The 24,433-nt window shown below is 47.8% G+C and overlaps 1 long non-coding RNA gene across 3 annotated transcripts in view; it reads right to left on the bottom strand.

Annotated features, from left to right (window-relative positions):
- LOC135966130 (uncharacterized) overlaps nt 1-24,433 on the bottom strand; it is a 112,823-nt gene that overhangs the window by 80,933 nt on the left and 7,457 nt on the right. The window contains exons 2-3 of one of the 3 annotated variants that reach the window (XR_010579234.2): nt 5,597-5,714; nt 295-1,941 (exon numbers count right to left, since the gene is read on the bottom strand). The exons of 1 other annotated variant lie outside the window; for it this stretch is intronic. This is a non-coding gene — a long non-coding RNA (uncharacterized lncRNA). Of the gene's footprint in view, nt 1-294; nt 1,942-5,596; nt 5,715-24,433 lie in introns of those variants that run through there. One more of the 3 variants, XR_010579235.1, reaches the window with a different exon arrangement.

The raw sequence follows: 24,433 nt of genomic DNA, 5'->3' as shown, positions 1-24,433 counted from the left end.
ATCTTACAGCACATTGACATGTTCCCTTAAAATCTGGTATTTCATCAACAATGCAGGCGCCAGCTTGGACTCATACACATTTCGATTAAACAAGATAATTTACACCCTGACCGTGCCAGGTAAGAGGTTTACTACAATCTTTAAACAGAGCCAGAGGCTACAGTCTGCTCCTCCACAACACCATGTCTCTACAAGTTCCATGGGTTTTTACTTTCCATGTCTTCACTTGCCTAGTGCTAGAAAGCAGATAAAAACAGAAGGAACCCAGAAACACTACTGAATGAGACTCAAATATCTTGCAGTCATCATCGAGATGAGATGTTTATTAAACAGAAATGTTCTCCCCTGTAGAAAGCAGCACACATCAACACGCACCGATAACTGTCGCCAGCATTCCAGATCATCTTCCCTTCCATGGCCACAGTGCAGGGCAATGGACCACGCACACCTGCAGACCTACGGAAAGCGGGGTGACACGGCCGATTCTTGTAGCGAGCAGGCCAGGGTGCACTCAAAGAGCATCTCTTTCCAGAGGTCTGCCATGGAAAGTTACACATTTATTCCACGAGTTAATGGCACTGCACCGAACATTTCTGTAAGAGTCTCTAAGCAAGTATTTCCTTCTGCCTACAATGGCCCGACACAAACTGAAAAAGCTCTTGGAGCTGCCAAAGACTTCAGTATCCCCTTAACTATTGTCATGCACATCCATGTGAGGAGACCACCAAACAGGGTTTGTGAGCGCAACATGGCTGTTTATTTAACCTGGGTGCAGGCGGGCTGAGTCCAAAGAGTCAGCGAAGGGAGCTAAGTGTGGGGCCGTTTTATAGGATTTGGTTAGGTAAAGGAATATTACAGTCAAATGGGGGTTGTTCTCTGGCGGGCAGGAGTGGGGGTCACAAGGTGCTCAGTGGGGGAGCTTTTTGAGCCAGGATGAGCCTGGAAAAGGAATTTCACACACACAAAAAATCATCGCTTAAGGCAAGGACTGGCCATTTTCACTTATTTCTGGTAGAATGTTATCAGTTAAGTCCAGGCAGGGCATTTGCACTTTTGTGATTCTTCAGTTACTTCAGGCCATCTGGGGGTATATACGTGCAAGTCACAGGGAACGCGATGGCTTGGCTTGGGCTCAGACGCCTGACAACTACAGTCTTTACTTTTAAGGTGTGGGGTAAGATCATATAATCCCCATCTAAGCTCCTGATGCTGTGTGTGGCATCCAGCAACAGCACGTTCCATTCCTGGATTACATTTGACTCAAGAGTCCACAGTGAGAACGATTTCTGGTGAATGAAACACCAGGCAGGAGGGTGATTCCGCTGGGCAGCTCTTCACACACAGCCCAGGAGCTGAGGGGAGAGGAAGAGGCCCACGGGCGTCCACCGTGCTCACGCCCCCTTGGAATGCACCCCACTCCTAGAGACCCGGACCCAAGGGAAATCTGACCTGAAAATGGGCAAACCCTCACTTTGCAGAGGGACAGGGACTCGGGGCCACAACTTGACCTCAGAGCAACACAAGTGCAGACAGCACCCCAGGACACCCTCTCCACCCAAATTCAAGGAGGAAAACCAACGCCCCGCCCCCTTGCGGAAACCCCTGGCTGCTGGAGAAGACGCCTGCCGGCGTGTGCAGCCTCACCCGTCCCACGTTCCGGGCTCAGCACCTGTGCTTCAGCCCTGGCACTGCTCGCCACACCCACAGGTGTGCCAGGAGGGGCAGGTCCTAAGGTCTCCACTGCACCAAAGCCTGCAAGGCAAAGGGGCAGCTCCCTCCAGCAGGAGTCCAGAAGCACACACTGCACCAGCGTCAAGGCATGAGAATTCTCCCCTCGGTCTCCGAGTCTCCAGTCTGTTGCCCGCCACGGTCTTCTGCCAACGGCGAGGCCCAAGCTGGGCGGCACATTTGGTTCTCACCATTTCCCTTGTCAAATCAATACTGCAAACATATCCAATTCATCCTGTCACTAAAAATGAAATAATCCGCCATCTCCATCACAGATGATGCAATCAGGTTTTCATTACCGGGTTTTTGTTTTGTTTAGTTTTTTGGTTTTTTTCTATTTTGAGATGGTGTTTCTGCTCTGTCGCCCAGGGTGGAGTGCAGTGGTGCGATCTTGGCTCCCTGCAACCTCTGCCTCCCGGGTACAAGTGATTCTCCTGCCTCAGCCTCCCAAGTAGCTGGGATTACAGGTGCCTGCCACCATGCCCGGCTAATTTTCATCTTTTCAGTACAGACGGGGTTTCACCATGTTCACCAGTCTGGTCTGGAACTCCTAACCTCAGGGGATCCACCTGCCTCCTTCTCTCAAAGTGCTGGAATTACAGGCATAAGCCACCACTCCCGACCATTACTGGTGTAATTTCTAAGCCACTCTCTCACACCCACTCCCTTTTTTTTTTTTTTTTTTTTTTTTTAAGAACCAGCTTTATGCCTATATTTTTTCCAAGAGAACCAGTTACCCCATTTCAAGTACAAATAAGACACGGTGTTTAAAAACCAAAAATGCCCATTTGCACAGAAGTCTCCAAATACCCATTCGATTTAAGCCTTGAGAATAAGATCAAGCTGTTGGCTGAATACAACTTCCCTTTCCATCTGTCTGCCTGTGAGTTAGACACAAGGATGAAGCCACGAGCTAGGGACATAAAGGCAGGAACCAAGGTAGCGGAGACTCCAAATAAAAGCTGGAAGACCAACACAAATGCACCACACCCTGCACACCCTCCTCTCCCCTTCCTTTTCAGAATTTCCAGAGGATGAAACAGGGACCTTCTCAGACTTCCCACGATGCAGGCGGCCAGAGGGGAAGGCGGCGGCAGCCTGAATGAGGCGACCGGGAAATCACATTCCACAAACAGAAATTCTCCATGTGCTTTACATCCTCTGTCTCTGAAGAACTATGCCAGGCTAACAGTCGCTAGAAAACCGCATTCAAGTGTCATTTCCCATTTCAAGCAAAGAAAACAGTGGTGGGGCATGAGGGAAAAACATAGCCATGTGTTCTGGGCTATTAAATAAGGTTTTTTCTGTTATAAACGTATAATTTTACATTCTCAGATTTCTGTATAATTGATATGCTTCCTAATTAGCAGACATAGTAATAAAAAGTGAATTCCAAGTGTAAGATCGGAGGAACCGTTCACATGGCTTCAGGTTCTGCTACTGTGTTTCAACTTAAGAAAATGGTTCTGTGTGTTGGTAACAAGGCCTGAGAGTCTGTGTGAGAGTCTGTGTGGCTGTAATCAGGGTTCGTGTTGGCTCCCTAGCAGAGGATGTTACACTGTTACATTATCTTCTACAAAAAATCCTGAAAAAATGAAGGCTGAATAGACATACACACCCTCCCAAAATAATCCAAATGTCCACCGATATGAAAAACAGATGAATTACGGCTTCCATCGTGGAATATTCTTCAGCAGTGAAAACAAACTATAGCCACAGGTGCCAACTAGGATAAAGAAAACCTTTTAAACACGCTTAAAGTGAACCGACTAGGCAGAATTCCTCGATTACAGGCATCTGCTCCAAAAGGGTACTGTTATTAATCCTGTGATGTAGAATGATAGTTAGCAACCCTGTTTCGGGGCACATCTAGAAAAAAGCAAAATAATGACTACACAATTTTAAATTCTTTGTAAATTATAACTATTACTATGAAGATTCTAAAAATGTGAAAATCTTCCCAACTGTTATTGGACACGCTTCAAAATAAATACCCTGGCATTGCTTGCCACACCCACAGTTGTGCCAAAATAAATGAAAATATAGCCCAAGGTAGTAGAACTGAAACCTGAAGATGTACGAGCCGTCCCTGTCTCGCTATCTATACATCGGGTAGAAATTTAAGAGCAGGTAGTGACACTGCAATGCAAGGCTCAAACCAACTGGGTATTTGGAAACTTCTATGCAAAGTGGCATTTTTGGTTTTTAAACACGGTGTTATTTGTACTTCAAACAGGTAACTGTTTGGTTCCCTTGGAAAAAATATAGCCATAAACCTGGTTTTTTAAAAAAAATACGGGAGTGGGTATGAGAGAGAGTAGCTTAGAAATTTTAAAAGTATCAGCAGGGAGCAGTGGCTCATGCCTGTCATCCCAGCACTTTGAGAGGCAGGCCCAAGGGGCCTTTGAGGACACCGGTCTCCTCTGCTGCCTGCCTGCTGGACTGACCCCCCAGGACATTCACTGGGTTTCCACCCCTGTCTCATTCAACATCCCAAGGGTGGTCTTCATCCTCGTCTGGGGCTCAGCTCTGCCCCAATTTCCTAAATCTCTGCCTTCAGACCCTGAAAACACCCACGCCCAGGGTCACCCTAAGTCCACGTTTACCCCCAGAGAGTCCCAATTTTATGTTTTCCAGGCATCGCCTTAGTGATAATTTATCCTGTAAATTCCAACTGCCTTCACACCTCACCCCTGCTGTCTCCCAGCAGACCCCACTCAGATGCACATGCCCCAGACCCACACCCAGGTCTGTACATGCTGCCCTGCTCTACCCATGTGGGGACCACCTCTCTTTCTTGAGGAATCAGCTGGCGATCATCTCCTTGTGGAGGGCTGCCCTGACTTCCAACTCTCTCCAGCAAAGGCAGAAGCCATCCTCGGTACTTCCCCAAAACTCAGGCCAAGTATGAAGATGGCGCAGATGCTAGCTGTGCCTGGGATGCCATGGGCAGGGTCCCCAGATGCTCTGCACATGGCCCGGGGCACCGCCTGAACACAGCAAGTGCTGAAGAAATAAAACTGACGTGCACTGACCTCTGATAGGGCCTCCTTCACCATCCACATCTGTCTCCCCTCTGGACAGTAAAATCCACAAGACACGGAGGGCTTGTCTCACTCATCTTCAAACTCCCAGGGTCACCCTGGTAGGTAAAGGGGACTCAAATGTCTTCTGAAGGAAGCGACTGGTTAGCTGCCAAGTTAAAGGGCCTCTGAAATTCAGAGCTCTGCATAGCAGTCCAGCACACTTTATTATGAATGACTCCAACCACAGCAGAAGTGGCTGTGGAACCAGTGCTAACCAATTCAGGGTTTGTTCACTGTTTCTCAGTTCATTATCACAACGCATTCTCACAGAGCAGCTGCGCACAGATCCTCAGACATCTACACAGAGTGGGACGATGGCGCCAAGTCACGTCAACGTCCTGTTGCAGACTGGGAGACAGCAGTCAGACACGGACCCAGGTAGAGCACAGACCTTGCGTTAAATCGGCTCCGTGTAAACAGCACTCCCTGCCAGGCCCTTTCCTATCTGCACAGCTTCTACAAATTCAACTCTCGCACCTGACACCTAAGAATACTGCACACCCCCATGTGAATCCCCTACTCACCTCCCAAAATGACCCGGCATGGCCGAGTACAAAAAATTTCAACATAAGGGAACTGGAGGGCATGTGGGGCTTTCTCGAGTCCCTGCTGCCTCTTGATGGGAGGGCCCAATGCTTCACACCCCTAGTGAAGGGCGGGTCTCTTCGGCCCCCAGGCTTTGACCTGGAGCTTAAATCAGCATTAACTAATTTCACTTTCCAGGACCAACTTCAAAGGCCTGCAAAGCCAGAGAAGGGAGAGGAGATGGAACACGCCCTCACCTCAGATCTGCTGCAAGCACACACTTCTCAGATGCGTCCCAAGGTGCACAGCGTGTCCGATGCCTGTTTCACATCCACCGACCTGCAGGTCTTCTATGTGGCATCAGCCTCCTGGGCACTGGGAACAAGAGGTATAATGGCAAGTCCCTTCTGCAGCAAAGCTGAGGCAAAGGGACCCAACACATTGGAACTGACCTTTTTCTGACAGTCTCAAAACAGAAGGAAAATACTGTACAGTCAACTCCCCCTCACGCAGGTTTATTTACCTGTGACTCCGAGGCCATGACAGAGAACTTCAGGTTCTTACCGATTCCCATTTTCCCCATCCAGGAAGCCTTTGTTTTTAACATCGTACGAACTTGCCATTTTGTAGGCCAAAAACAGCAAATATCGGCAGTTTCCTACAGTTCAACTGAATAAAATATGATCATGGCCTTTTGTGAAACCATGAAGAAAAGGTGGATATCTCAATATGTGTTTCCAGACTGGCTTTGTTCCTGAAGCGGTAACTCTGTTCACTCAGGATATTAGACACTGAAGAATAAACATCAATATCCCACCAAGAAAACCAAAGGAATGAAATAATTTTGCATCCACCTTGGAACCTTTTTAGGACAAGGCAGGACACAAACTTCTAAAAAGCTGCAATTGTCCCTCTGTATACACAGGGACATGGATTCCAGAACACGCCCCGAGTTTACCCAAATCTACGTATCCACAGGACCCCACGGCCACCCTATGGAACCACATGTAGGAAACGTCGGCCCTCCACAAAGCCAGGTTTTTTCAGTAAGGGTTTGGTTGGAAAAAAAATTAACATAAGTGATCCTTCAAAGCTCAAAACCCATGTTGTTCAGGGTCAGCTGCATTTATTACTTGTGTCATATCTGAGGCCTGAAAGCCATCATTCTCGATACCTTAATGTGACGGTTAACAAACTAACTGTTCCGATTAGAAAGAGGAAAAAGCTTATTTTTAAGCTGACAATGAGAGTGGATGCGGCTACGGTGAACGGAGAACAGACCTAAGCAAGCACCAAGGCTGGGGTGACTGCCTGTGCTCAGACCCACCAGGGCCTGTTCTTCCATCTCCCTCTGCTGAAAGGGATAACCGCTTCTCCCCCACGACTAAAGGGCCTTTTTAAAATATTCACACGAGAAGTGCTATGAAAAGCTGAAAGGTCACAGATAACATTTTTAAAAATAAACATTAACGTAAGCATTTAATTTTCGTATAAGGAGTAAGGAAAGGATCCAGTTTCAGCTTTCTACTTATGGCTAGCCAATTTTCCCAGCACCATTTATTAAATAGTGAATCCTTTCCCCATTTCTTGTTTCTCTCAGGTTTGTCAAAGATCAGATGGCTGTAAATGTGTGGTATTATTTCTGAGGACTCTGTTCTGTTCCATTGGTCTATATCTCTGTTTTGGTACCAGTACCATGCTGTTTTGGTTACTGTAGCCTTGTAGTATAGTTTGAAGTCAGGTAGCGTGATGCCTCCAGCTTTGTTCTTTTGGCTTAGGATTGTCTTGGAGATGCGGGCTCTTTTTTGGTTCCATATGAACTTTAAAGCAGTTTTTTCATACGAAAATTAATTCAAGATGGATTAGAGACTTAAATGTTAGACCTAGTACCATAAAAATCCTAGAGGAAAACCTAGGTAGTACCATTCAGGACATAGGCATGGGCAAAGATTTCATGTCTAAAACACCAAAAGCAATGGCAGCAAAAGCCAAAATTGACAAATGGGATCTCATTAAAGAGCTTCTGCACAGCAAAAGAAACTACCATCAGAGTGAACAGGCAACCTACAGAATGGGAGAAAATTTTTGCAATCTACTCATCTGACAAAGGGCTAATATCCAGAACCTACAAAGAACTCAAACAAATTTACAAGAAAAAAACAAACAACCCCATCAAAAAGTGGGCAAAGGATATGAACAGACATTTCTCAAAAGAAGACATTCATACAGCCAACAGACACATGAAAAAATGCTCATCATCACTGGCCATCAGAGAAATGCAAATCAAAACCACAATGAGATACCATCTCACACCAGTTAGAATGGCAATCATTAAAAAGTCAGGAAACAACAGGTGCTGGAGAGGATGTGGAGAAATAGGAACACTTTTATACTGTTGGTGGGATTGTAAACCAGTTCAACCATTATGGAAAACAGTATGGCGATTCCTCAAGGATCTAGAACTAGATGTACCATATGACCCAGCCATCCCATTACTGGGTATATACCCAAAGGATTATAAATTATGCTGCTATAAAGACACATGCACACGTATGTTTATTGCAGCACTATTCACAATAGCAAAGACTTGGAATCAACCCAAATGTCCATCAGTGACAGACTGGATTAAGAAAATGTGGCACATATACACCATGGAATACTATGCAGCCATCAAAAAGGATGAGTTTGTGTCCTTTGTAGGGACATGGATGCAGCTGGAAACCATCCTTCTTAGCAAACTATCACAAGAAGAGAAAACCAAACAACGCATGTTCTCACTCATAGGTGGGAACTGAACAATAAGATCACTTGGACTCGGGAAGGGGAACATCACACACCGGGGCCTATCATGGGGGTGGGGGAGGGATTGCATTGGGAGTTATACCCGATGTAAATGACGAGTTGATGGGTGCAGCACACCAACAAGGCACAAGTATACATATGTAACAAACCTGCACGTTATGCACATGTACCCTAGAACTTAAAGTATAATAATAATAAATTAAAAAAAAAAAAAAAAAACGTAAGCATTTAACAAGCCCATTACGATTTAAAGGAAAAAAAAAACGGTATTAAGTTCCTGGGTGCAGGGGCTCATGGCCGTAATCCCAGCACTTTGGGTGGCCGAGGTGGGCGCATCACCTGAAGTCAAGAGTTTAAGACCAGCCTGGCCAACATGGTGAAACCCCTTCTCTAACGAAAATACGAAAATTAGCCAGGCATGGTGGCGGAAGCCTGTAGCCCCAGTTACTTGGGAGGCTGAGGGAGGAGAATCACTTGAAGCCGGGAGGGAGAGTTTGCAATGAGCCAAGATCGTGCCATTGCACGTCAGCCTGGGCGTTGAGTGTGAAACTCCATCCCAAAAAGAAAAAAAATATAAAGTTTTCCTTCCAATGAACCTATCATTCAGCCACCGAGGTATCCTATAGCTACTTATTCAGCCATGAGATACACCACAGGCGATATAGGCGAACAGGACACAGTTCTTCCCTGAAAGAAGGCTGCACCCTCAACAGAAGGGAGGCACATACTCCGAATGGAATCGGCATAGGGAACAGATGCTGCTGCAGGTGGAACTGGCTGCACAGAGCACCCACTCAAGTGTCTGAGAAACGAGGAGCCGTTGGTGCCATCACCTTCCATACTTGAGCTGGGGCAGTGGGGAGCCTGTCATCACCAAGGACAAAAAGCCCCAGAACCACACAACGAGCTTACAAACTCACCGAGGCGATGACTGAGCAGAGTGATGCGAACACGCAGATGTCAGGGCCACGCGCGGCGTTGGTTTTGTGCATCAACCTGAGCGTGCCCGGGGTGCCCAGATGGCTGGTTCTGCATTATTTCTGTGTGAGATGCATGTTTGCCTCTGGACTGAGTGGAGACCCATCCTCGCCGGTGTGGGGGGCACCACCCTATCCACCCAGGGCCCGAGTAAAACAGCAAGGCGGGGAAAACTGGGTTCACTCCACCTGTCTGGCTGATGGGCCAGTGACATCTGTCTTCTGCAGCCCGTGCTTCTGGGTCTCAGCTCCTCAGACCACGGTGGGATCTGCACCCTCCGCTTCTCAAGTCTTCAAGCCACACCCTCCCAGGACTCTAGCTTGCAGCCTGTGGGTCCTGGGGCTTCTTGGACTCTGTAGCCCCTGCAGCAAGCCTCGCCCTGGAGACACACGCACACCCGGCTGGCTGTCTCTCTGGAAGCCCTGACTAAAAGCCGCCCCTAAAAGTGGTCTTCAGAATTTCTTTCTAGCCCTAAGATCCCAGCGCCCCTCCTACAATTCTAGGCGGAAAGGTGAACGGAGACCAATGGACAGAGGTGTGTGCGAGGACACGCCAGGCAGCAGCACTGGGCAGGAGGGCACTAACGCTCACTAAGCAAAGAATCAATGTTGCTTGCCACAAAAATGAGAGCAGTAAAGATTTCTTCAAACAGAAATGAGTTTGTATCATGATTTGCTCTTAATACATAAGGAAGCGTAAAAGTAGGCCTATTAACAATTACATAAGTCTTTAGAGGCCCTTGAACTACTTCTGCCCCGAGTCCTTCCCTTGCTATTGATGGAAATATGGGAGAAACCAGGAGGTCTGAGCGTGGACCTGGCCGTGCTCCCAGGGGCCGAGGAAAGCACCCATCTGTCCAGTCTTCCCTCCACCCCGCGGTTCCCTCTTACCCAGACTCTTGGGCTGAGGCGGCTCATGCACTCAACAGCACCATCATTAAACGTTTAGCTTCGCATCACGAGGGCCTCCTCTGGCCTCTTCTGACCACTCCTGAACCTCCAGTCAGCATTAGTCTGCAGGACACGCGTGGACAAAGTTGATGGATCACGGCCTCCAACGAGGAAGGTGCCAGGCAAGGAGTCGGAGAGCCGGGGATGGAGCAGCCCTCACCCAGGGAGGCGAAGGCCAACAGCGGCCACCACCGAGGACCTCCCTTCCCACCCTGAGGGCAGCTCACCCAGGGAAGCGAAGGCTGACGCCGGCCACCACTGAGGGCCTCGAGGGCTCTCCCCACCCCGAAGGCGGCTGCGATCACATTTTCCCATCGCACCAAGAGACCCCTGTATTGAGCACAAACCTTTCCAACCTTCGAATCAATAAGGAATCACAACACAGACATTCCCTCAATCCAAATGGCCAGCCCACAAAACAGACATGCAATCATACACATTTCCTGTGGGAAAATCAGTCAGTCTCTGGGGCCTCGCGCCAGGGGTGGGGGAGCATCATGGGGAGACGCCCCAGCCCCAGCCTGGCTCCTCCCTCTATAGCTCCTTTTCCCTCCTCTTCCCCCCGCCCCTTCCCACCCCCTCCTAGCCTCAGAGGCTCCTTCCTCAAATTCTTTCCCCTTGATGAAGTCATTCATGCCCAAAATACAAGGCAAAGTCATGGGGGCTCAAGAGAAAATCCATACCGTGGCTCGCGTTTTAGATTCTCATAAGTTTGAGAATAACCAAGCAAGAATCTTTGGCATCTGAATGGTCTGAAGGATTCTGAGCTCAATGTCCTGCACTGGCCCGGAGTGGATCATGGGTGTCTCGGACATCTTCACAACTCTACACCAGTTATTTTGAAACACACCAGCAGAATAGAACCATGTGAATAGCTGCTTCTCAGTTAAAAGTAGGAAAAGACTCCAAAAGCTGCCCTCAAGGAACATCCTTCCCACCAGGAGTTTTCTGCATCGGGCCCTTCAGGCACAGGCAAGGCCCCTGGGCCCAACTCCCTCATCCCTGCGTCATAAAGCAGCAAAGACAGTGGGGAAAAAAGCAAGTGAAGGAGTCAGTCCCGTACAAAACGGGCTCCAGAAGCCACAGCTACTCTCCCAGTGTGGGAGCCAAGTTCAGAGACCTGGAAACACCAGCATTCCCAGGGAGGAAGGCAGAACAATGCCATTTCCCCCTAGTTTAGGGAGACACCACCCCACGTCCTCTGGCCTTAAAAGAGGAGAGACTTCACATAAATGATTTCAATGACTCCACCACACACAGAAAGTGGGCTGAGGGCTAACACAACCATATAAATGCCTGGCAAAAACACACTAAATGAACACACAGATAAGCAAGGTTCTCCTGTTATCCACCAAATATTCAGAAACAAATCCAGTAAGCAATCTCTTTGCAATCAAAAGACCAATTCAGAGGTGCAGATTAAAAATAAACATACAACTGAACCCTTAATACACCAAGAACCAAATTCCACGGAAGTGTTATCACATCACCACCTCCCAGCTGAAGGAAGCAGCACTGGCCACTGACCAGCTGTTCACTCGTGGATCAGTGAACGAAAGGCAGTGCTGTCCAGGACAATGATGAGATGTTAACCTGAAAAGGGCAAAATTGCAGAGGCTGGAGGGACCTTCCAGGTAACCCGTCCCCCTCAGTGGACAGAGGACCCCCGTGGGACCACAGAGCCCAGAGCTCCAGTGTGTTCGGGGCAAGGACTCAACTGCAACCCTGATGATGTCCGAACGCCTTCTGCCCTTCTGTGTCTCTGCCCCACTAACAGGGAATCCGTGAATGCTAAGGAAATGTAACGCATTTTACAATACATGTAGATTTTTAGCAAATTAAAGATAAACAGTGACAAACTTTGAGAATTAACTAAAATATAGTTCAGTGAATGCCCAAACTCAAAGCTAGTCTCCAAGAGGTGATAAGCTGTGTGTGGTGGTTAACGCCTGTAAATCCCAGCAGTTGGGGAGGCTGACGCAGGAGAATCACTTGAGCCTAGAAAGTTGGGGTTGCAGTGAGCTGTCATTGCACTACTGCACCCAGCCTGAGAAACAGAGTGAGACTGTCAAAAACAAACAAACAAAAACAAATTAAAGGAGTTCAAATGAACTCGCCCATACCCTTTAAATTTTCATTTGGGTACATGGGGTGATCTAGTTCCTTTTTCCCTTGCAATACATGAATAATCTAATAATTAAATATAATCTAACAATTACATGGGAAAATTTAATTATTTTCCCATTTCATTATTCCCTATCTCAGGGAAAAAGTTAAAAGTATTCCCTATTTCAGGGAAAAAGCTAAAAATCATTTTAAACCTTCCTTCCACAAAACAGTATACTCAGTCATCTCTATCTGCTTGATCATGTGGAATTCCGCTTCACATGTCTACAATACGGTTTTTGTTAAACAGCATTTATGTAGACAGGCGAGAGAAAGAAACACTTGGTCTATGTAGAAGCAGCAGAAGACACGTTTTAACAGAAAAGGGAGAAGATACCACCGTGTGAATCTGGAAATTCTGTTCTCATCTTGTCCACACACACAGAAAACACCCAAGCACGTGCCTAGTGTCCAACAGGAGCACAGAAAGGACAGGGTTCCTCCAGTTGTTTAATGACCAGCCCCACTTGTCACCGCCACATAACAAAATCCGCACGGCAACTTCAGCACGTTTCATTCAGGATTCCACGGAAATCAGGCTGAAGAACATACAGATGTTTTGCCCACATTTAAAAATCCAAGTGTGGGACTCATAGAAATAAAACACATTATGGGTTCACTTAACTTTTCCAAATTTTTACTTGGAGAAACCTATAAAGTTCTTGTCAGTTACATCCTTAAGTTTTCCAGAAATTTTTAAATGCGAAGGTCAGGCAAGACTTGTAAAGAGGTACACACATACGGCCCGGCGTGGTGGCTCACACCTATAATCCCAGCACTTTGGGAGGCCGAGGTTGGCAGATCACGAGGTCAGGAAACCGAGACCATCCTGGCTAACACGGTGAAACCCCGTCTCTACTAAAAATACAAACAATTAGCCAGGCGTGGTGGCGGGTGCCTGTAGTCCCAGCTACTTGGGAGGCTGAGGCTGGAGAATTGCATGAACCCGGGAGGCAGAGCTTGCAGTGAGCTGAGATCTCACCACCGCACTCCAGCCTGGGTGACAGAGGGAAACTGTCTCAAAAAAAAAAAAAAAAAAAAGGAGGTACACACATACATGCCATGTTCTTCTCTCAAAGAGACGGGCCCTTTTTTAAGATTCCAGAAGTAAATGTGGTTGTCACCCTGCTTTTGAGAGGATGGGCTGTGTTTTAAGCATGAACAGACTTTCCTCCATGCACCAAGGATGCACCATGGGGGCAGTGCTGCCGCCGCCTCCCCAGTCTCTGCTCAGGGTGGGGCAAGGGGAGCTCCGTTGTCTCCCGTATACACCGTCAACAGACCAGGTGCTCAGGAGGCGGCTTCCAGGACTCGCTGTAGGCATTCGTCAGCAGGGCAGGCAGTGCCTCGTGCTGGTGGGCATCCAGCAGTAAGGGAGTCTTGCACTTCACTCCCTGGGCCCAGCCGCAGATAGAGGGGAAAGAGACACCTGTATCGTAACTCATGTGTATTTATAGACACACAGAGACTCTGCAGTGCAAGGTGCAGAACTAGAAGGAATCATGTAAATAAGAGGGAAGACATTTGGTTACGACTGGCAGAGCCACCTCAAGCCTCAGCACTTCCTGCCGGAGCCCTCACTGACCAGACTCCTCCAGGGTCACTGCCACTGCCTTGCCCAGCTCATGACAGGGCAGACAGTGACAGAGCCTCAGAACAACCTTCCACTCCTTCCTCACCAGCCCAGGGGATGAGCTGTTCATGAGTGTCCCAAAGCCTGACTGCGGGAACACAGAGGTGACTGAGCAGAAAGGGGGACAGCCACAATGGCCGCGGGTGTGCAGATATTGCGGGGCACCCCAGCAGCCCTTTCCGTCTTAAAGAGGATGGCCACGGGTGTGCTGATGCTCCCGCGTGACCCAGCCGTCCTCTCCACCTTATAGGGGAATGGCCACGGGTGTGCGGATATTCCCGGGTGCCCCAGAGCCCTTTTCACCTTAAGGAGATTTTCACAGTCTCATATCAGTCTCCAAACTATTCAGTGAGGTTGGAGGAGTATCACTGTGGACCAACACTGATTGGCACCAAGTAAGGGCGATTTTATAACCATGTCTCAACCATGAAACAATCAGGTCTTTGGCCATCTGGTCTAAGCTTTTTCTGTAACAAAGTTGGATAATTTAGTTGAACTTTGGTTTTCCAAAGCTTGTTACAGAAACCACATCTTCCTAGGTGTGGCTCTGTGGTGTCACGTGCACACTTCAGTAGCCAGGCTTGCCAAGACTCACGGCACGTTACACGTTCACCTGAGAAGGCTGCTGAATCACTGAGGGCTCTGGCGTGCTCTGAAATGAATTTGCCACTTCAGCCTACACTCTACTCCCTTGTTTGGTTAAAGAAACCCAAAAAGCAGAATTTGTTTTGGCCAATCGCCTGCTGACCCAACTGCAGAGGTTTTAATTAGAGTACTTTCATTGCATCATAGAAAGCAAAGTCGTATAGATCAACTCATTATTACCACTCCAAAGGTTTAGTAAATCTCCAGATAATCAGGCAAACATTTTAAGAAGCTACATTAAGGTTTACAATACTCAAAATTTAAAACTACATCCATGCTTCCAAAAACCACCATTCCCATTTTAGATGGCCAAATGCATATGAGAAAGAAAGAAACGTGCTGAGCGCATTTTTTGGGTAATCTTATGGAGAAACTGCCACTTTAAAAATGGCTCTAGTTCCTGGCTCCAGATGGGTGTGCTGGGTTGCCTCACTCAATTTCAACTCCACCTGAAGCTGGGACACTAGAAATCCATTCCCAGACTCCAGGGCACCAGAATTCCCACTTCTGGAAACAGCCTGGAATGCAGACCTGTAGCAGAGAATTCTTTCCTGCCCACCCTAACCGTCCTCTGTGGAAGGCGACAGTCAAAGACAAGTCCACCCCCCTAGTCGCAACTGCACCACGAAGAACCATTTCAAGGTGGGAAGTGATTGATCAGTGGGAACAGGCAGTTTAGCTAATCACTTATAAGGCTGAGAAGTGGGGTTTGAAGGCCTGTATCTGGTCTTGTCCTCGGTAAATGGTCATCCGCCAGTCAGCCTAAGCCACATGGGAAGGGGCTTCTTGCAGTAAAAGTGGGGGCGCTGTTGTGGGGAGGGGGAATGTCTTAATCACTGTTTTACAGGATCACAGGGCTCAGACAATGTTCAGTATTGTCACACACCAAGGTTTTTACAGTCTGAAGAAAACTACAGTCCTAAGGTGTCAGTTCTCAAAGCCCTTAAGTTCCTCCTGCTAAGATTCCCAGAGAGTCTCCACTTCTTGCACCGAACCCCAACTTACACAGGCACCTGCGTCTTCCTCCTGCAGCAAATGCAGATAAGAAGCTGTGGCTCTGCTGCAGTAATGATGCCATGCAACCCTAACACTACAGCAGAGCAATGGCTCTGGCCTGAATGTCCCCAAAACCTCATGCTGAAACCATCTCCGAAGGGATACATTAAGAGGTGGGGCCTTTGGGAAGTCCTGCTCTCTGGACTGGGGTTGGTGTCCTTGTTGGGAGGCCTAGAGGAGCCCTCCTGCTCCTCCACCACGTGAGTTCTGACGAGACGACCGCTGCCACGCAACACCTGTTGAGATGCTGCCGTCTGTGAGCCACAGGCCCTGGGGCACCAGATGTGCAGGTGCCTTGACCTTGGACTGCCTTGACCTTGGACTTTCCAGCTTCCAGAGCTGTGAGCAATAAATGTCTCTTTACAAATCACCCAATCGACAGCAGCCGGACAGAGACAGTAATGTCACAACATGAGTCACTTTCTCAGTGGGCCAGAGGACTCCCCATGAGCCACCACTGTAAAGCAAGAACTCCCTGGAGGATGGAAAGGGGTTCACAAGGAATTCTACCCAGCACCAGGGTGTCTGGCCTTTCTTGCAGGAAGACAGCTGAGCCATGGCAGGAAACTACAGGGTGGGTGGGGCTGGACAGTAATGTGTCACCTGCTCATCTAAGCCTCAGTCTCCTGCCTCTCATCACGACAGTGGGGGTAACACCCCCCTCACCTGAGCTGTTGGGGGAGGTAAGAGTGCTGGGTGATTAACAATTGTTAGTTCCACAGAAATAAGGCAAAGAATCTGCCCCATGTCTTATAAAACCAAATCAACCCAGGAATTCCACATCACTACTAATTTGCATGGGAAAATACCAGATTCTCCTAAGTTCTGGCATGTCATTTGTATTAATAAAGTTTGCAGAGTTTTCACATACTAAGTATATAAAACAGGAAAATAAATCATGCAATTTGGAGGCTGAAGCAGGAGACTCACTTGAGCACAGGCGGCGGAGGTTGCAGTGAGCCGAGGCCTCGCCACTGTACTCCAGTCTGGGTGACAGAACGAGACTCCATCTCAAAAAATAAAAAAAAAAAAAAGATTTTGCTGCTTCATACTAGTAAAGTGGGCAGACTCTACATGCCAACTCTTATTCAAAGGTCGCCTAACACTGACTCAGGAACTCTGGCCCTGATGTGCTTGGAGTTTTAATCCTAACAGTGTTAAAGACCACTCCCCCAGGAGCTCTGAAGAAGTACTCCAGGTATACGCTGAACAAGACCACACACTCTGACCGAAATCTAACTTCCCAGACCCAAACTACAGAACCACAGAAGACACTGCTTCTGTCCAACTTTGTGTTCTGCCATCGTTTGTGTCCATTATTTCCTACAAACCATCTCATTAGAATTTAGGGCACACAAAAGGCCAATACAACAGGGTTACTTTTCAAAGGTTTGGAGGTGAAGAACAGATACAATGCATTAGCTTCCTATTGCTGCTGCAACAAATTACCACAAATGCAAACCTCCTCTCAGCCCTGGAAGTCAGGAGTCCCAGGGCTGAAGTCAAGGGGTCAGTAGCTTGTATTCCTGCCTGGAGTCTCCCAATTCATAGAAGCCACCATGGAGCTTGACTCACAGCCCCACACCCCTCCTACCACTGCCCCGGCCTCAGCCCTGCACCCCTCCGGACCCTGCCCCTGCCCCACACTCGCCCTCACCCCCACAGCCCTCTGGCCTCTATCTCGTCCTCAGGTCTCCTCCTCTGAGGCAGACCCTCGTACTGCCTTCTCAAAAGGCACATGTGAAGACACTGGACCCACCTGGACAACCCAGGGTCCTCTCCCATCTCACTGTCCGTTACACTCACATCTGCAAAGCCTCTTTTGCCATGGAAACTTCATTATACTAACAATCATTTAACAAGTCCATTATAGTGATGTGAAAATTGGCATTGTTTTCCTCCTAATGAACAGATCAGTCACCCATGTAACCTATAAATATTTGACTATTAAATATACAATACTCTAGGAGACAGAGATGAGGAAGACGGTTCCTCCCTCAAAGACGACTGGACCCTAGACGGAGGGATAAACATTCTGAACAGAATCAACATAACTCAACATTTGAGTCGGAGAGGTCAAGCAATAAGACGTTCAAAGAAGCAACCAGAAAGTATGTACTGTGCCTGTAGTTCACATCTGCGCCTGGCGTCATGAGCACGAGCATGCGGACACGCACACAGGGCCCAAGTGTAAGATCAAATATAAGGAGCTTTCCACTGTAGTGTTTAACTAGATCTTATTACAAAATAGCCTCCTGATTTTTATCCAAAAAGTTCTCTGTAATTAAGGAAATTAATTTTCCCCTAAAAGGCATTTCTCTAGCTATCGTTCCATATAAACTAAATGGGCATATTAAAGAAAAAAGACAAGGCCGGGCGCGGTGGCTCAAGCCTGTAATCCCAGCACTTTGGGAGGCCGAGACGGGCGGATCACGAGGTCAGGAGATCGAGACCATCCTGGCTAACACGGTGAAACCCCGTCTCTATTAAGAAATACAAAAAACTAGCCGGGCGAGGTGGCGGGCGCCTGTAGTCCCAGCTACTCGGGAGGCTGAGGCCGGAGAATGGCATAAACCCGGGAGGCGGAGCTTGCAGTGAGCTGAGATCCGGCCACTGCACTCCAGCCTGGGTGACAGAGCGAGACTCCGTCTCAAAAAAAAAAAAAAAAAAAAAAAGAAAAAAGACAAATGTTTGACTTCGGGGGTTTGCCTACGACTTGAATAAGCATGATTTTCTTCTGGCCAAGTAGGGAGCAGCTGGACCAGACTGGAGGGAAGGAAGAACAAATTTCCACTCTGACCTCAGTTGGGCACCAGAGTCTTCCCTGTCAGAATGTGGGTGTGGTGCTTCCCACACACCAGCCTCTGACGAAACTCAGCCCAAGGGTGTGGGAAAAGGCTGTCTACTTCTGAAAAATCTACAAAGTGCAGACACATCAAAAGCTTCAGAAGACTGTAAAGGGCCAAGGAGACCACTACACCCTTGGAGTTTACAGAAAATGGTCAGCATCACACGTGCCTGAGGTCCAGGGTCAGCTCCCGGCTGCCGCGACGCCGTGAACGCAGCCCTGGCTTCCCCTCTGATGCAGAGAGCTGGTCACTCTGCCGGCAGCACTCAGAGCTCAGAACATTCTAGAGGAAAGCAACGTGTTCCTTTTAAAATGGGGAACTGGGGCAGCACAACTGAAGCTCTACGACTGTCTCAACTACTGGGTTTCGGGGTAGCATTAGGAAATCGTGAGAATCCAAATCTCAATTTCATACAGATTCCAGATTCACTGCAGGTTCCAGAATTTCCTGAGACATTCTTCCAATTTATCAGTCAGGATTCCCTTGCCAAAGCTAATAAAGTCTACATTCCTTACGGAAAACCCACCATAAGCACCACCACAAATAAGATCAACTGACTGACGCCCGCCCTTCGCACCAAACATAGAAACTGTTACTCACACAAGACTGTGCTGGAGGCAGCTCTCAGCTGAAGCCGAATCCGTGAGACTTCATTATCCCCCATTTTGGATCGAGTGTGAAGACTGTCAGCAAACCAGGGCCCCAGTGTAAAGCAGAGAACAGATCCTCTGATGCCTGCCTGAACATTTCCTTCCCACCTCTGTCTTGGATATTGAACACCCTCAGAGCTACTGAGTCACCCACATTTGCAGGTCATTTATCCAGCCACCAGGATAACACAATTATGCGATAAAAATGCCTTCTCAGGGCTTTGTCATACTCAACAAAGAAGCTCAGAAGGCTAGGTAAGCGCAAGAAAGGGGGAAGCGTCCTCCAAACAGACAAAAACCAAGGAAAACCGTGCAGAGACTCGAGAGAGAGAGCAGAAACACAGCCCGCTGTAGCCTTTCAGGTCCTGCTGGCCGCAGCCCTGCGTTAGGTGGCACCATTTCCACAGATGCATCCTGCTGGGCCCACTTGAAAGGTCCCGCTTGCGAGACACTCACCCCCACTTCCAGCTCCTGCAAGACCCGCTGCAGCCCCACTCCATCCTGGGGGCCGACTGTGCAAGTCTTCCCTGCGAGACCCCTCAGAGCCTACTCAGTGTCTGAGACTGGGAAGCACCAAGGATCCAGAAAGGCACAATCCCGTTCTCCTCGTGCTGCCTTCTGGGTTCCAAGTTGTCTAACGAGTCCTGCATAAACCCCGGGCTGGGGAGCCAGCCAGGGCCCAGCAGCACCCAGCTCATGCGCTCCACTCACCCCACAGAGGACCACGGAGGCCCCAGCACGCTCTGTCCGCGGGGCAAGACACCAGAAACAGCCACAGTTCAGGGTTCTGCCACTCGCCCCGCTGCCGTCATTACCTCCTGGGATATGAATTCTCATTGGTTGCAAAGGTGATCCCACAGCTCCGCTGCCTTAATTACCTGCTGGGATCTGAAATTGTATTGGTTGGAAAGGGGATCTCATTGCTCAAGCACTCCCTGCTGCCTCCTTGCAAACAACATAAAAAATCCAAAACCCCTTGTAAAGAACGTTTACTATAACCTCAAAACAAGACACATCCCGAGACCAAGGAAGATACACACGCACATCTGACACCCGGTGGACGTCAGTGACCGACGTCACGGCTTCCGTGTGGCGTGTGAAGCAGGAGGCCTGTCACGGTGACTCAGGCTGGGGTCTGAATGGGGGTCTTCCAAGCAACTAGGCAACCAGGACGCACACCCCAAAACCCAAGTCCCCGCACTCATGTACCTGGCAGAAATGCTGCGTGGCCATCGACATCAGTTGTGAACCAAGACCGATCTGTGTCCTGTGGCCCTCACAACGTCCGTACATGCCTGGGCCCAGCAGAGGCCCGCACGGCACCCTCCTCGCCTCCAGTGGGGCTCTCTCCTGCCAAAGGGGATGGCCCTGAAGTCCGTTGAGATTTCCAAAGCTCTACAAAGTCATGCTTCCTCCTGCTTGTTCAGAAGGCCTAAAGCCCTGAAGACACCAGTGAGAATTGACCTAGCCTCTTAAGGCAGCTCAAATACCTAAACACAGGAACGCTGGACCTCTCTGCCCTCGAGAGCAGCCGATAACACACTGGGCTAAGCAGAAGGTACAGATGTCACATCCAGAAGCCAGTGGCGCTCAAGATTGCATTCCAGGAGCCGCCCATGTGAGTCCCTCCAAGGCTTCCAAGTCCCACTTGATTGTTTTCATCGTATCTCTATAACATCAGAGACATTATATCTCACGGTATCTATGAGATCATCTCCACTTTTATGAGCACATATGCTCCCTGACTTACCATGGGATGAAACTGTTCCAATAAACCCAGCGTAAGCTGAAAATATCCTAAATAGAAAGTGCATTTGACATCATAGTTTCAACTTACAACGGGTTCATCCAGAGGCAGCCCATCTTGGGCCAAACAATGCACTGAGTGTGACTAGTTCACACCATCACAAGGTTGAAAAAAAAAATCAGATATGTAACAATTGGGAGCCAGGGACCCTCTGTATTGGGGCTCCTGTCTTCAGAGACAACAGAAACCTCTTCTTAGACAAGAATCACAATTTATAATCCTCAAAATGTTAAACTTAGTTTAACAATCTAGACGTTCAAACAAAGCCAAAGTAGGCCCACAAGGCCGTTTGTGCCCTTCACTAAGACGCACGACTCTATAATAACCCTCACCACAGCCCCTCAGGGTGGGTCCCAGAGGCAGTTGAGGCTTGTGGCTACGGACACTAACGAAACCAAAATCAGAGTACGCAGGTGCAGTCAAGTCATATGACTTCTCCACTAGCATATGCACAAATGTTCATCAGCAAATCTCATCTTCGCTTTACCTCCCTCCCATGACCTAAAAAGGAGTCCACCACACACACCCATACACACACACACCACTTCAAAAACATAATTAGTACTTGCATTCAATTCTGGGCATTCGGAATAGACCTAATAGGTGATTAAATCTTTCCTCCAACCCATTGCTTAGTCTTCTTAGAGGATGAAGGATTTTGCATAACACAAGTCAACATATAAAAGATCTGCTATAGAAACAGACTTTCAAGTGGTCCTCATTAGAGTGATTCAACTAATATACAAAGGACCCAACACACAGTGTATATTAGAAGAATGATTAATTTGTTCCCCTAAAAATCCTAATATCTACACAGAAAAAATACCCAATACACATTTTATCATTCTTTACCAGTATAGTCATACAAAGGAGTATCACAAAAGCAAAAGAACAGATTTGGTTTGACTCACAGTTCTAAGTTTAATATAAAATTGCTAAAACCACCAAGACAAACATGACTATGAAATATTTAACGATCGTCACCTAAATTCAAGTCACCATTCAACCACCAATACCTCTGCTCTCCTTACGGGAACTTTCCAAAAGTAAATTCTGGAATTAACAGGACAAAATTTTCTGGTGATAGAAATTAGGAAGAAATTGGTTGAAGGCCGTTCCTTGGCTGTCAAACTTTTTCTCAATAATATTTTGTAAAATAAAAGCGTCAAACAGATCTTTACATTAACTTACAATCTATCAAGCAATACTGGAGCAAGCTTTAAATATTAGCCACATTCTGTCAGGGCTGACTAACATTAAATCAGTATCAGTCTCATGTCTTGTAGGATCCACAGCTCATCTTCTTAAAACCACTTAAGATTTCATAATTAACTCAATTAAACAATGTAAGTCATCTCCTTGATCTTTGACATGAAGGGGTCATTTTCCCCCAAAATAGTACCTCTTTCCTTGACATGATTTAATCTGTGGTTAGAGTATTTAACAGGATTTCTTTCCTTCTTAGAAAATAAAATATACACCTTTCCAATATGAAAAACTCTAACTGATAATGCCATAGCTTACCCAGGTCAAAAGCATTTTTTTTTTTAAGTTAAAAAAAGAACCTAACTGCATCTTTGGACCTTATGTGAGGTAGTGTCCAGGGTCACTGGGACCCCTACTTGGCCAGTGTAGCTGGGTACCAATTAAAGACAGAAACCCAAGCATTCACTCAAAGCCCCTTCCCAGCTGTTCATCCTAGTGGAAGAAGCCATGAGTACAAACGAATGCGGCATTCTACGGAGGGCTTTGGGGATAGGCTGCTTGAGAACATCACAGTGGCTCACGTCCCCCGAGTATAAAGCCAGTGACTGCTCTCAGCTTCCATCCACAGTAGCCAAGGTCTGGAATCACCTGAGTGCCCGTCAACAGGGGATGAAGGGAACGTGGCCCGAACACACACAGGAGCAATACTCCACACAGCGGAGAGCCCTGTCATCCGCGGCAGCATGGATGGAGTTGGAGGACATTACGTTAAGCAAACGAGTCAAGCAAGGAAACGGCGCATGTTCTCACTCATAAGCAGGAGCTGAGAGCAGATCTCATGGAGGCCAAAAGTAGGTGGTCGACAGGGCCCAGCAGAGCCCACTCATAAGCGGGATGGGCAGAGGCTGGTAATGTGCACAAACACACAGCCTAATGGGAACACGAGACCTACTATTGATAAATCAGCAGGGGGATGGCAGTGGGTCATCTACTGTGTATTTCAAAACAGCTAGGAGAGAATAACTTAACATAACCAGCACAAGGAAAAGAAACTATTTAAAGTGAAAGACATCCCAAGTACACAGATTTCATCAATATAGGGGTGAATCAAGGTATCACATGCACTCTGAAAATATGTACGTATATTATGTATCAACAGAAACAAAAACCAATGACAGAACCATTTGCGAAGCACGTGCAGGAGAAGAATGGGAAGCCTGACATGGTGTGGCTGTGTGTCCCCACCCAAATCTCATGCTGAACTCTAACCCTATGTTGGAGGTGAGCCCTGGTGGGAGGTGATTGACTCATGGGGGTGGTTTCTAATGGTTTAGCACAATCCCCCAAGTGCTGTCCTCATGATCGTTCTCCTGAGATCTGGTTGTTTGGAAGTGCATGGCACCTTCCCCTTCACTCTCTCTCCCCTTCCAGCCATGTGAAGACATGCCGGCCTCCCCTTCACCTTCCACTCTGATTGTCAGTTTCCCCAGATGTAGAAGCCTGTACAACCCACAGAACTGTATGCCGATTAAACATTTTTTTTCCTTATTACCCAGCCTCAGATAGTTCTTTATAGCAGTGGAACAACAGTACAGTCCTCAGGACCAGCAATGTTTTCCTTCTACCCAGCGGCCAACAAGGTCCTACACCGTAGCTGGTTTTCCAAAGCTTTGCCAGAATGCTGAAGCTGTTTTGGGGATACTAACTTTCCCCATCTCTGGCAAACCAGATGGGGCATCCTATTTGCCTCTTACCACCTTTCTCAGAGAAACCCCACCTCTGAAACAGCCTCCACCAGGGGCCTCCTTCAGCAGCAACAAAGCTGAGTGTTCCTTGCACTTCCCTTCTTCTGAACAAGTCAACATCTTAAGCTTGTTTTTCCATCTTCCCAGCTCATTGAAAAAAATATCTTATGCTTTCTATTTTCCTGACACACACACATGGAAGAGAAGTGCCGTGAGGGCAGGGGCTCTTGTTTTCCCGGATCTGAGCCTGGCCCTCAAACACTAGCCGAATACTAACACGATATCCAGAGGCAGAAATGCAAATATCCATATGACTTCAAATACCCTAAGGACCTAACAGGCCGAGTGGCCCATGTAACTATGGTGTGCTGGGCCATTCAACTGGTGTCCAAATCCCTGTCCAAGTGAGCTCTTTAATTTCGAGACTTTTCAGACAGCTGTTTTGTTGTTGTTGTTCTGTTTTGTTTTTATTAAAGGGATATGTTACAATTATAATCAAGAATATCCCAGGCCGAGTGTGGTGGCTCGTGCCTGTAATCCCAGCACTTTGGGAGGCCAAGGTGAGCGAATCACCTGAGGTCAGGAGTTCAAGACCAGCCTGGCCAAC

This window comes from Macaca fascicularis, chromosome 11 (assembly GCF_037993035.2).
Source record: "Macaca fascicularis isolate 582-1 chromosome 11, T2T-MFA8v1.1".
NCBI classification, from domain to species: domain Eukaryota; kingdom Metazoa; phylum Chordata; class Mammalia; order Primates; family Cercopithecidae; genus Macaca; species Macaca fascicularis.
This window is presented reverse-complemented; position numbering and strand designations above follow the sequence as displayed.